This window comes from Geotrypetes seraphini, chromosome 15 (assembly GCF_902459505.1).
Source record: "Geotrypetes seraphini chromosome 15, aGeoSer1.1, whole genome shotgun sequence".
Lineage (NCBI taxonomy): Eukaryota > Metazoa > Chordata > Amphibia > Gymnophiona > Dermophiidae > Geotrypetes > Geotrypetes seraphini.
In genome coordinates, this window is record NC_047098.1 from 27,604,839 (window position 1) to 27,618,185 (window position 13,347).

At 41.1% G+C, this 13,347-nt stretch overlaps 1 long non-coding RNA gene across 1 annotated transcript in view; it reads right to left on the reverse strand.

The window, feature by feature from the left end:
- Nucleotides 1-908: 908 nt before the first annotated feature.
- The window catches only part of LOC117349433, a 34,390-nt gene continuing 21,951 nt past the window's right edge, over nt 909-13,347 (reverse strand). The window contains exon 3 of the long non-coding RNA XR_004537160.1: nt 909-1,420. This is a non-coding gene — a long non-coding RNA (uncharacterized LOC117349433). The remainder of the gene's footprint in view (nt 1,421-13,347) is intronic.

Below are 13,347 nucleotides of genomic sequence, written 5' to 3' on the forward strand. Positions count from 1 at the left end.
AGAGGGGTCCGGGGATCCGACAGGAGGAGTTGGGCATCCTCCTGCCGGCAATTGGACAGGCGGCCGCTATACATATCCCTTGCCGCGATAAGTGTAGCGGCCCTGTCTAATCTAACCTGATTCTCTAACCAGCATCTGTAACATGGACGCCGGTTACAGAATCGGGGTTTAGTGTAGGCCCGATTCTGTATAGGACACCTCTCCCAGGCGTTCTATACAGAATTTGGGCCTTAGGATTTTCAGTAGTGTAACATTATCGACACAGAATACAGATTAGGCAGATTTGCTGCATGTCCATTGAAACCATTGTCTTTTGGGACCCCTGATGAAGACGTGTTGATCAAAACATGGACCGTTTTGGGTCTCACAACCTGTAAAAGAGTGTACGCATCAAATTGTCCAAATCTTTGTTCCCCTGACCCTCCCGTGGCCACGCGCCCTTTTGGGTTGCGTACCATGGAATTTTGGAATAGTGCATAGCAGGATACATGCACGAATCCAAACTGGTGCCAATGAGCATCAATAATTGTTAGCGCCTGATTATTGACATTAATAGGCTCATTACCCAATTTTGTTACGCTCACATCTCAGGATCACACCCAAGTTTGAGTGCCCTTTGTAGAATCCCCTCGATTATGCAGACAAATTCAATGAGCTCTTTTGAGACTGCATGCAGTACATATTCTGTGCTCTTAACAGGTAAAATAATTGCTTACAATTGTTCTTTACCTGTTCCTTTTTTACCTTTAGATTTAAACAATTTTTATTGATGCAAACAATATCAAATACAGTTGAAGACACAAATGCTAAATACAATAATGATGCATCAAATATAATAATATAACAAACACATATAAATACTCTCTACATCTCCTCCCCAAGCCCCCCCCTTCCTTTCACCACCCAATGGTACTCTCTACCCCATCTCGTCAAAACACCAATCCTACTAAATAAAAAACCAATTAGGATACCCAACTTAAAACTGCACTTCGACCTTTAGGATGTAATGTTTGCAAATATGGATCCCAGATCTGCAAAAACAGCATTTTTTGCTTCCTAGCCCTTCCAGCATCTCTAGCTTCCCAGATGGCCAACTGATGTAACTGGTTCCTCCAATGCCAAAACTTTGGTGGGTCAGGGATCGTCCAATATTGAAGAATATATTTTTTTGCCAATAAACTCATCCTCCTACACAGCGTCTTATGCCCCTTAGGTAAGTGTCCAAAAGCCTCTGGTAAATCCAAAATAAAATGGGTCGGAGAACATCGCAAAGATCTTCCAATTAATTCTGACAGGCATCCGACCATTGGGTTCCTGTTTTGTGACTCCTTTGCTGTCATGGGTTTCTAGAGTTGGTATCTATGCCTGATCTGTTTGTTCTGCTTGTTGTGATCCTGGTTGTATGATCCCTTTGCAATTGCTAATAAAGATAATATATATTTTAAAAAAAAGATGTTACTCACTTCCAGAAGTGCTGAATAAAGGGACAAAACCAAAATGCATGTCCCAAAGTATGACTTCCCATCCCATATTTATGACACAGTGTGGAGTTGAAAGACCTCCACTATAAAACAACTGCACACGAGTAAAATAGGCACGTAAAGTTACCCTATAATACATTTCTCTTAACCATGCACATGATATCACCCCAGGTGTCGTCCTTAAAGTATGTGCTACATTCCATTGTTCCAAATTAAGCTGTAATTCTCTCCCATTTATCCCGAATGTACTGGTAGTCTTTTTCTGGTTGTAATCTTTGTAAGCTAGAATGAATATTAGACACTGAAAGAGACACCCCCTCATAAAGATTTTAGTCTGTTAACCCATTTAACTTGCATGTCAGGAAGGGTGTATAGAAAACTCTCAGAATAAGCGTAAATATAATGAATCAATTAGTATATTTTTGTAAACTAATAATGAAGATTTCCACTAATCCACTTTGAGCTGCACAGAAGTATTATGCTTTTGAGCCCACCTCTCCCTACCGGCAATCATTTGAACCAGCAGCGGCAGAGAACCCCTGACAGCACTCGCAAAATCAACAGGAGGGATGCCCACTCCTTTTTGCCAACCCCTTCCTTGTGATTGGCAAGAGGGATGCCTACAGTATAGGCGTCCTGCTTTGGGGAGCTTTTTTTTAAAAAAAAAAAAAAACATGCATACCGATTGACTGCCAGATGACAGTAGGATGCCTGCTGCTAGCTACAATTGAGATGTATTCAATAGATGGTCCCTGCTCAGAAGAGCTTACAATCTAATTTGTCTCCCCTGAGGATATCTCAGGGTTGGGGAGTTTTTGATTCGATCTATTGATTTTATTTTCCATCTACACAACTTAGTAGTAGTTATTTCCTCTTTTTTTTCGGTGACTGGCATCATTCAGATACAGGACCTTGTTAAAACTCATTTGAGTTCCAAGCTTCCTGCAGGTGGCAGAGTTGTATTTAGTGTTTTAGACACGGTAGCTTGTAAAGCTCATTCAGGTTTCAGCCAGCATCCTGCAGATGGCAGAGTTGTGCTGAAAGCCTTGTGCATGTTGAGCAGGAGTGTCAAAGTCCCTCCTCGAGGGCCGCAATCCAGTCGGGTTTTCAGGATTTCCCCAATGAATATGCATGAGATCTATTAGCATACAATTAAAACAGTGCATCAAATAGATCTCATGCATATTCATTGGGGAAATCCTGAAAACCCGACTGGATTGCGGCCCTCGAGGAGGAACTTTGACACCCCTGATGTAGAGGGTAATTTATAACAGGGTCTTAGGCTAGAAGGCACATTGGTAAATCTGTTGTGTCTATTTTTAAGGCTATAAAGATTAGGGCTCTTTAGCTTGGAAAAGAGACAACTGGGGGGAGGGGATAAGATTAAGGTCTACAAAATCCTGAGTGATGTAGGACGGTAAAAGTGAATTGATTTTTACTTTTCCAAAAATTACAAAGACTAACCCCCTCTTCTGTTAAACTGTGCTAGCAGTTTCTAGCGCAGAGAGCCACACTGAATGGCCCGCGCTGCTCCTGACGTGGCTCCCCGCTAGAAACTGCTAGTGCAATTTAATAGAAGAGGCCCAAAGGTTCACTCAATGAAGTTACATTGAAATACTTTTAAAACAGATATGAGAAAATCTTTTTTTCACTTAATAAATAGTTAAGCTTTGGAATGTATTGCCGGGAGATGTTGTAACAGCAGGGTTTAAAAAATGTTTGGACAAGTTCCTGCAGGAAAAAAGACCATAGTCTGCTTGCCCTGGGATTGATAGCATAGAATATTGCTACTATTTGGGATTCTGCCAGGATTAGCCACTGAGGAAACAGGATACTGGGCTAGATGGACTATTGGTTTGACCCAGTATGGCTTTTCTTATGTACTTATGATATATACATAGTTTATTATAAATATAAATCTCCCAGCTTTTTCAAGCCCCACCCATTTCTTGTCCCCAAGAATGCTTATACTGGTTTTGTTTGTGTATCACTGTGCATCGGTAATATACATTTTTATGCGTGTACATTCCTGGACAGTTTTGTAAATGCTTATTTATATAGGTGAAACACTGATTTATCAAAAGAGAAGCTTTAGATAAAGACCCGAATGTTCCAGACTGGATGGACTATTTGGGTCTTTATCTGCCGTCATCTACTATGTATATGTTACTATGTTTTATAAAATCATCCCCGTATATGTATAGCTCTTCAAAGACTCATTTAAAAACAAAAGAACTGCCATAGTAGGTTAGACCAAAGGTCCCTCAAGCCCAATATCCAATTTTCAACATTGACCAGTTCACAAATGAATGGCAAGATTCCAAAAAGTAGATAGATTCCATACTTCTTACTTGCAGGGAAAAGCAATGCTTTTTCCAAATCTATCAAGATTAGTGCCAAGCCCCTTATTTACCACCCAATTTACCACACAATAATTTTTTTAATTGGCCACGTGTTAATGGTAACATCAGTGCATGATACTCATCAGATTGTGTTAGGCTTAGATTTACACAACTGATAACTCCCACACATTCAAAAAGTAAGTCTTCTAACTATATCAACAGACTACAACACTTGGTAAAATAGGAAGGAAAATATTTCAGATATGTTACTCAGATGTAGATTGCTTGACTTCAACTCCATAATGATGGAGTGTTTACAATAAATATGGAGAGTTGAAATCAAGCAACTTACATCTGAGTAACACATCTGAAATCTTTTCAACATTTTTGTAAGTGATATTGCTGAAGGGCTGTCTGGTAATCTTTGTGGACAAATCTGCAATAGAGTCGACACCCTTGATTGTGTAGACAAAAGAAGAAGGACTTAGTGAAGCTTGATGAACAGTCTTAAATTTGGCAGCTAAGATTTAATGCTAAGAAATTCAAGGTCATGCATTTGGGCTGCAGAAAATCAAGGGAACAGTACAGTTTAGGGAGTGAAGAACTTTTGTGCACGACAGAAGAGTGGGACTTGGGTGTGATGATCTTAAGATGGCCAAACAGGTAGAAAAGGCGATAGTGAAAGCTAGAAGGATGCTTGGGTGCATAGGGAGAGGAATAGCCAATAGGAAAAAGGTGGTACTGATGATAAGACCTCATTTAGAATATTGTGTACAATTCTGGAGACTGCACCTTCAAAAAGATATAAACAGGATGGAGTTGATCCAGAGGAAGGCTACTAAAATGGTTGGAGATTTGCAGCATAAGGCATATGGAGACAGACTTAAAGATCTGAATATAGTAGTGGGCAAAAGTCTGGAACCATTTGTGAATTTTGTATTTTTTCAACTTTCTGACCTTTTAATTTTTTTGTTGACTCATTAGATTTGTCTGTGTATCACATTATAAGGAATACATGTGGTTATTAGAATCTACTTTTTATTCTAGCTTGGCCATAAATTTCTGAGTTTGTTTGTTAAAGTTGCCATGTTAATAATTTTTCTGTGTAAATGTACTTCACTGGCCAAAAAAAGTACATACGAGTGTCATCTATCCTTCATATTCGTATAGGTGGCCTTGAAAAAGGCCATTTTGTGTGTTAGTGGTGGCTCAGTATTTGATGGGTCACCCTTTGTTCTTGATCACCTATCTGCACCGGGTCAGCATTGAGTGGACCCGTTTGATGAGATGATCATTGGTGACAACACAGTTCCAGGCTGCAGTGAGTGACTAAGTCAACTCATCTTTTGATTTGGATGTCTCTTGGATATCTCTCAGGCCACCTTGTGCCACAAGTTCTCAATCAGATTCAGAACTGGAGATTGACTTGATGTTATTAAGACATGGGGAAGCCCCTGCTTGCCTTGGATAGGTAGCATGGAATGTTGCTACTCTTTGGGTTTTAGTCAGATACTAGGGACCTGGATTGGCCACTGTGAGAACGGGCTACTGGGCTTGATGGACCATTGGTCTGACCCAGTAAAGCTAGTCTTATGTTCTGACGCTTCCAGCTGATCACCTGTTTGAAGTGTTGGCAATGTGCGTTGTCATCTTGAAATAGGAACTAGCTTGGAAACAGCTGCTGAGCTGATGGCCCGTGCATCTTTTTTGCAGCATTATAATGTTTTTGGTTCAGTTGACCATTCCATCAACAATGTGCAGATGTCAGACGCCACTGTCAGCCATGCAGCCCCAGACCATGACCTTCAAAGGATGCTTCACAGTGAGGTTGAGGCATTCAGGCTTGAACACTTCTCCCAGAAACCTCCTCAGGTAGGTATGGGCCTGGTTACCAAACAGACAGAAGGTGCTTTCATCGCTGAAAAACATCTTTTCCCACATTTCACATGTCCAGCTTGAATGCTTCTGTGTCCACTCAATCCGGTTCTGCCTTTATAAGTCAGTCATCAGTGATTTCTTGTGTGCTTTGCAGCCCTGCAGACCAAACTGCAGGTACCATCGACAAACTCTTGGTGAGGTGACACTGACATGACAGTTGTCTGACCACTCACTCAGTAACTGAGGTGAGGTCAACTTGCGATTGATCAATGAAATGCGTCAAGTGCACAGTCAGCATGATGTTGATGCATGTGGATGACTGGACTGAGGCTTGCCTACCATTGAACCCATTACTTTCTTCTTTTGTACAATCTTTACTACTGCGCTGTGACTGCGGCCAACTTTGTTGGTGATCTGGCTGCACGAAAATCCTTCCTTGCTCATCACTGATACACGAACTCACAAACACATTCCTCCAGTGTCAGGGTCTGAGTCTTATTCAAGGCTGATGCAGAAAGTGTATGAAATCCAAAAAGCCTACACTTTTTATAGCAGCCCAGTTACTTAGATGTCTGGACTGTGATTGGCTGATGAAAGCAGCCTCCTGATTGGTCAGAAATAATGCATGCTGATTGGACAGTCTCTATCCAGTTTTGAAGCATGATCTGTAAAAGTTATATTAGCTATGTTCCAGTATCATCAAAATTGCAAAAATTAGGAACAAATGATCTTAAGGAGTGGATTCCAATAGCCAAATGTATCCCTTATAATGTGGTACACAGACAAATCTAGTGACTCAACAAAAAATTAAAATAAAAGGTTAGTTGAAAAAAACACAAAATTCACAAGAGGAAAGGGGAAATATGATAAAATTGTTTAAATATCTACATTGCAGAAATGTGCATGAGGATAGTCTCAGTTGAGAGGAAGCTCTGAAATGAGGAGGCACAGAATGAAGGTGAACGGGGATAAATTCAGACGTAACCTCAGAAAGGATGGCGAATGCTTGGAACAGTCTCCCAGTGAAGGTAATGGAAATGAAAAGTGTATCTGAATTCAAGACAGCTTGGGACAAGTATGTTGGATAAACATCCGTTCCGTCGTGTATTTTAGTCAGGCTGTTCTAAAATACAAATGAAACTTGAGATGTCCTGACCTGCGTAGCTCACTTCCAATTTGTATGTCCTTTCTAAAATTCACCTCCAGTTCAACCGAATCACTTTTAGCCACATTTTTATTAGCCCCTTCAAAAACATATAACAGATTGGTAAGGCAAGAAATCCTTCCACTAACCCCCTCTTTTACTAAGCTGCGCTAGCGTTTTTAGCGCACGCAGAAAATTAGCATGCGCTAAAACCTTGCTACGCGGCTAAAACTAACGCCAGCTCAATGCTGGTGTTAGAGTCTAGTGCGCGTGGCAATTCTGTGCGTGCTAAAACTGCTATCGCAGCTTAGTAAAAGGAGCCCTAAATCAATGGTTTCCAAACCTGGTCCTGGAGGTATCCCAGCCAGTCAGGTTTTCAGGCTATCCACAGAGCATGTTCATGAGATTTGCATGCAGTGGAAGTAGTGCATGCAAATATCTCATGAATATTTATGAGCCTGAAAACCTAACTGGCTGGGTTGCCTCCAGGACCAGGTTTGCTTCTACCTCCATCACCCCCACTAGACAGCCAGAGAGTTAAGTTAGGGGGGGGGAGACTGCCAAGATGGGTGGAATTTAATCTGGTGTGTGTGTGGGGGTATTAAAGGCATGGGTTTGGGGAAGGGAGAAGGGAGGGGGCATTAAATATCTAGAGCAGGGGTGTCCAACCTGCGGCCCAAGGGCCGCATGCAGCTCTGTAAAGTATTTTGTGCAGCCTTGGTCAAGGGCAATGCAGTGTTTTCTTCTGCTGCCCATGGGTGTTTACCGTCTTACCGGCTCCCTCCTCTGTCTTGTTGCAGCGTTTGCGCATTTGTGCGGCCCCAGAAAAATTTTTTGGGGCCATTGCGGCCCAGGGAAGCCAAAAGGTTGGACACCCCTGATCTAGAGCTAATTTAGCAGGTGATGGTCAGTATTTAAAAATAACGCTGATCGTTTCTAGTTGAACATTACTCCCCAAGCACTGAGTTTCTTTTAAAGTTGGGGGAGGGAGAAGGCTGCTAGACTACAGGAATTATTTTGTGGAAGTTGGGGTAGGAGGGTAACAAGGAGGGAGGGAGCCACTAGACACTAGGGATTTTTAATGTTTTATTTTAGGGGCTAGGGAGAAGAAGGTGGGCCACTAGACTACCAGAAATTACAGGAGGGACTAGAATAGAATGCATTTTTAAAAATATGTCTCCCTTCTTGTCAGTGCATGAGTCAGTCACTACTCACTCATTGACAGGAAGGTGGACATTTTGCAGTGAGCTGTGGAATACTGCAACATTTTTAAAGCGGCAGTAATTTTCATGCTCTTTGGCTACAGCATACCGGTGAGATTTTGTCAGATTAATGTTGGTGTAGAAGTCATGTCCTGAGCTGGTTTTACTGTATGAATATTTACATTGGCTCCAGAGTACTACATAGAAACTCTTATAAGGGAAATTTAGAATTATCACTACCAGCCCTCAGAGAACCTCATCCTCTTAAAATTGCCTTGATTTCTCCTGGAGAATAACTAATGAATAAGCATATTCTAAAAAAGACATAGAAGGAGGAGATGGAAAATCAAAATCTCTTTCACATCTTGGCTTGCAAATTCAGAAAATGTCGACGTGGTTTGAGAAAAGGAGATGCAATCTTGCCTTGTGTTTGGAAAGGTCCAAGTATCACTGGCAGAGAGTCTGGAGAGGAAGTCGGTTATTGGCTGGCTCCTAGACTCATCTGAAGGGATGGTAAAAATATGAGCGACAGGTGGTGAAAGAGTGATTAGGAAATGCTGCAGCCTGGATGTGACTGCTGAGGGAGGTGGGGGGAATCTTGGAGTATTAATACAGCAGGGGTTAGAAAATGAGAGCAAGTGTTTCCTTGGAAACCGAAGAGTCAGCACCAGCTAGACTGGATCCTCAGGACTCAGATCCTTGTCGTTATATCTGAGGTATATGACAGAAGGGTTAGACGAGGAATTTACTCATTAAACTGTTAGATACCCCAAACCTGCAGTTTAGTTCTCATTTGCTTTTACAGCTGCTGTTTTTGTTGGAACATTTTGAAAAGTTGCCAATCCCTTGGACGTGAATGAAGATTGCAGAAAAGAAATAGGGACAGATTTCCCAAGGCACGGACTAGTGAAACCATAAACACATGCAAATTACAAAATAACTTGAAAATATGTATGATTTATTGTAAGTCAAGAAAATACAGAAATAGATAACTCAGTGAAACAGAAATTTAGGAGCTAGAAAAGTTTCAAAGAGCGACCAAGATGATAAACAGAATGGAACTCCTCTTATGTGAGGAAAGACTAAAGAGGTTAGGGCACTTATTTAGTTTAGTTTAGTTTAGTTTAGTAAAGAGATGATTGAAGTCTACAAAATCCAGAGTGGGGTAGAACGGGTACACGTGGATTAATTTTTCATTCCGTCAAAAATTACAAAGACTAGGGGGACACTCAATAAAGTTACAGGGTTTTTGCCAGGCACTAGAGACCTAGATTGACCACCACGAAGATGGGCTATCGGGCTAGATAGACCATTGGTTTGACCCAGTAAGGCTATTCTTATATTCTTATGTTTGCCACTCAATACAAATGATGATTATGTGGGAAAGAAGAACCCGAACTATAGATACTTGATGCAGGGTTCCACGTTAGGAGTCACCGCCCATGAATAGGATAATGATAATAATAATTATTATTATTTTATTTTTATATACCGCCCTACCACATAGTTCTAGGCGGTTCACATACATTAAAAATTACACAATCAATGAATAAAATACAATTTACTAAAAGTATATTAAGATCCACTAAAATGTACAACTATAAAAACAATAAAAACATCAGTTTACAAATTTATTAAATAAATCAGTTTTTAGTCATTTCCTAAAAGATATGTATGAGTGAGCCTGAGGGATAATAGTACCTGCCTGAAAACCAAGCATCTAGGATCTAGGTGTCATAGTTGACGATATGTTGAAACCTTTGCTCAGTGTGCAGCAGTGCCTAAGCAAATAGAATGCTAGGAATTATCAAGAAAGGAACAGAAAACAAGGATGAAAATGTTATAATGCCTTTGTATTGCTTCATGGTGTGGCCGTACCTCGAATACTGTGTGCTATTCTGGTCACTGTCATAAATTGTATGTGATATTTGGTCCCATTCCTACCTCTGCCACTTTGTGCCCTTCTTGTCCCTACTTGAATTCTGGCACTATTTTGACTCCTGTCACCTCCGCTGGTAATCTATTTTGAGCGTCCTCCATTGTTAATGAGAGGTTTTCTTTTTCTTTTTTTAAATATATTTATAGATTATACTAGATATTCATTTACTTTCAAGCAACAACAGAAAACTTGCAAATGTAATCAAATAATTATAAAAACAAAGGAATCCTTTAGTCCACAGTTAAAGAGAGGGGGGCCACACGAAATAAACCCCACAATCACGAAAATACTTCTACCCAGTGGCAGAAAAGGCTACTAAATTCCAAGTCCTTTCACATCAAAAAATCAAGCACTATTCTGAAAATGTTTACTTAACTTACACAGTGTACTGTATATTTTGCTTGGATGGAGCATGGGTATGTCTCCCACTTACATGGAAAGTATAGAAACAGAGAAAAATGAAGTTACAGCAGCCCCTCAATATTCACGGGGATTAGAGGCAGAGCCGGCCCGCGAATATTGAAATATCGCGGATAACGCTGAACCACCCTTGCCTCCCTCCTGCATCACGGACCTTCCCAGAACTTACTGGGGTAGGATCGATCGTCCTAGGTTCCTGCCCCATGCAGAGCCATCATCTAAATGGCTGCCGTGAGTTCCCGTTGTAGACTACGGCAGCCATTTTGATGACAGCTCTGCACGGGGCAGGAGCTTAGGACGATCAATCCTGCCCCGTGTCGCTGCTAGACCACCAGGTAAGTTCTGGGGAAGGTCCGGGATGCAGCGTTTCTTTAAAAAAAAAAAAAATTGCGAATAACCGAATCCGCGGGTACTGAAATCGCAGATTCAGAGCGGGTACTGTAGATCAAAACCATATAGCCTCCCATTCTTACCATCTACTCTCCCTTTCACTGCCTTACAGATCCTACATATGTACTCATCCCAAATTTTCATGACTTCAAATACAGTCTTCATCTCCACAACCTCCACCAGGAGGATGTTCCACGCATTCACCACCCTTTCTGTGCAAAAGTATTTCTTAGATTGCTTCCGTGCCTGTCTCCTGTCACCTTCATCCTACGCCCCCTCATTCCAGAAGATCTTTTCAATTGAAAGAGACTCAAGCTATTTAAAACTCTCTGTCATATCTCCCTCCTTTTAAGTCTGTCTCCATATAACTCTGTAATGAAGACCACTGACCACGGTAGTAGCTGTCCTCTGGACTGACTCTATCCTATTTATATCTTTTTGAAGGTGTGGTCTCCAGAATTGTATACTAAATGAAATCTCACCAGAGTCTTATACAGATGCATCATTACCTCCTTTTTCCTATTGCTCCTTCTTCTCGCTATGCACCCAAGCAAACATTCTACCTTTCACCGTCACCTTTTCTACCTGATTGTCCACTTAAGATCATCACATATGTTCATGCCAAAGTCCTGCTCCTCTTTCATATACAAAAGTTCTTCACTCTCTGAACTATAGCATTCCCTCAGGTTTTTGCAGCTGAAATGTGAGTAATTTATTACCTTAATGGATAAAATTCTATAACCTGTGCCCATAAGTACTAGATACGTTCCTGACCCACCTGAGTCCATCCCCCCCCCCCACCTTGGGGTTGTCCACAATGAATTTTATACACTCCATTTGAAGATTACCAGCTAATGGCCATTATGCATGTAATAGGCACCAGTTAACACCAATTATAACCAATTATTGGTTAACAGCTAATTTACCAATTATATGTGTTCCTGCTGTTTTTAAGTACCCTCACATGTTAGCTCTATGGCTGGAGTAAGGGCCAGATTCACTAACCTGCCCGATTGGGCCCGATCTGGGCAGGTCTGATGAATTCTCAAAGCCCCAATATGCAGATTTAGGCGATTGGAGGAACGCCCCCATCTGCCTTCATGGATCGCTGTTGTGCGATCCGTGCGCATGTGCAGACCATCTGTAGATGGTCAGCGCATGCCCGTCCGAGCCGGGGCCGTTTTAAAAATTTTTTTTATTGTTTTTAGCTCTGCGAGTCCGTGGTTTTAACCCACTTTAAACCCTCCACCTCCCCCCCCCCCTAGCGATGAAGGAGATTTCCTAACTGTACTCCCCCTGTACCTCTTAATTACTGCTATTCTTCACCGACAGTGAGCAATGGTCTTTTACCCATCTTGAGTCTTCCCTCTGATGTAATTTCCTGGTCCTGTGAACAGGAATGAGAGCTCTAAATTGGCTTGAGCAACAGGTTGGAGTTGCTGCTTACTGCCGTCAGAATAGCAGGATTGAAGAGGTACCGGGGATGCAGTTAAGAGCCTCCCCCATCACCGGCAAGGGAGGGAGAGGAGAGATGCTGGGGGCTGTGCTGCCAATACAGCACCCAGGGTGCTCCGCCCTCCCCCCTCATCCTCTTTCTATGCCACTGCCTGCACCTTATCAGCATCCTTTTTCCAGGTATGTTCTCCAGACATGGATAGGGAATTGATGGTGGAGTGTTCTTAGGAAACGGGTCAAGCACAGACCATGGACCGAGAATTAATCAGACATTTTCAGCTAATTCAAAATGCTTCTATTAAAATTATCATGAATGCAAAAAAGTTTGATCATGTTTCATGCATCTTAAAAAAATCTCATTGGCTCCCAGCATCGCACAGAATAATTTACAAAATATGGCTGTTATCACTTAAGGCTCAACTCTATAAGTTCCTAGCTTTCATCGACAGGATTCTAATTTCCTATGCCTCCACTATAATACTTCGGTCTAATGACCAACATTTGCTAACCGTTCCCTCACATGAAACTGTTAATACTCGAAGACAATACATTTTTTTCTGTTGTGGCCCCTCAATTGTGGAATTCCTTGCCAATCTACTTAAGGGAAGAAAGAAACATTGACAGATTTAAGAGTCAATTAAAACGCTTTCTTTGTAAAGATGCATGTCACATTAGCTGACATGTACTTTTTCTTATTAGATTACTTCCTTGCACATCCAGGGTGGGAGGGAGGGAGGATAATAATATTATGTATGGTATATAGTTTATGGAAACTATAGTTCTAAGTATATATTTCTAATTATTGCTAGTTAAGGGAAAGGGGGAGAAAATGATTTGTTTTAAAATGTTTGTATGTGTAAAGTGCTTTTGCTGATTTGCTCTTGATAATTCATTGTAGTGCACTGTTATTATTTAAAAATCAATAAAGAATTTTTTTTAAAAAATGCATTTGACTGCTAGACATTGTAAAATCAACAAAACAAAACCCCAAACCCCTCCTTTTGTATAAACAAAACAAATCAAAAAATCCCTTCTTTTGTAATTTTCCTTGATTGTCTCATTTGCCTTCAATTATTGTATTTTTATCCCACTTACC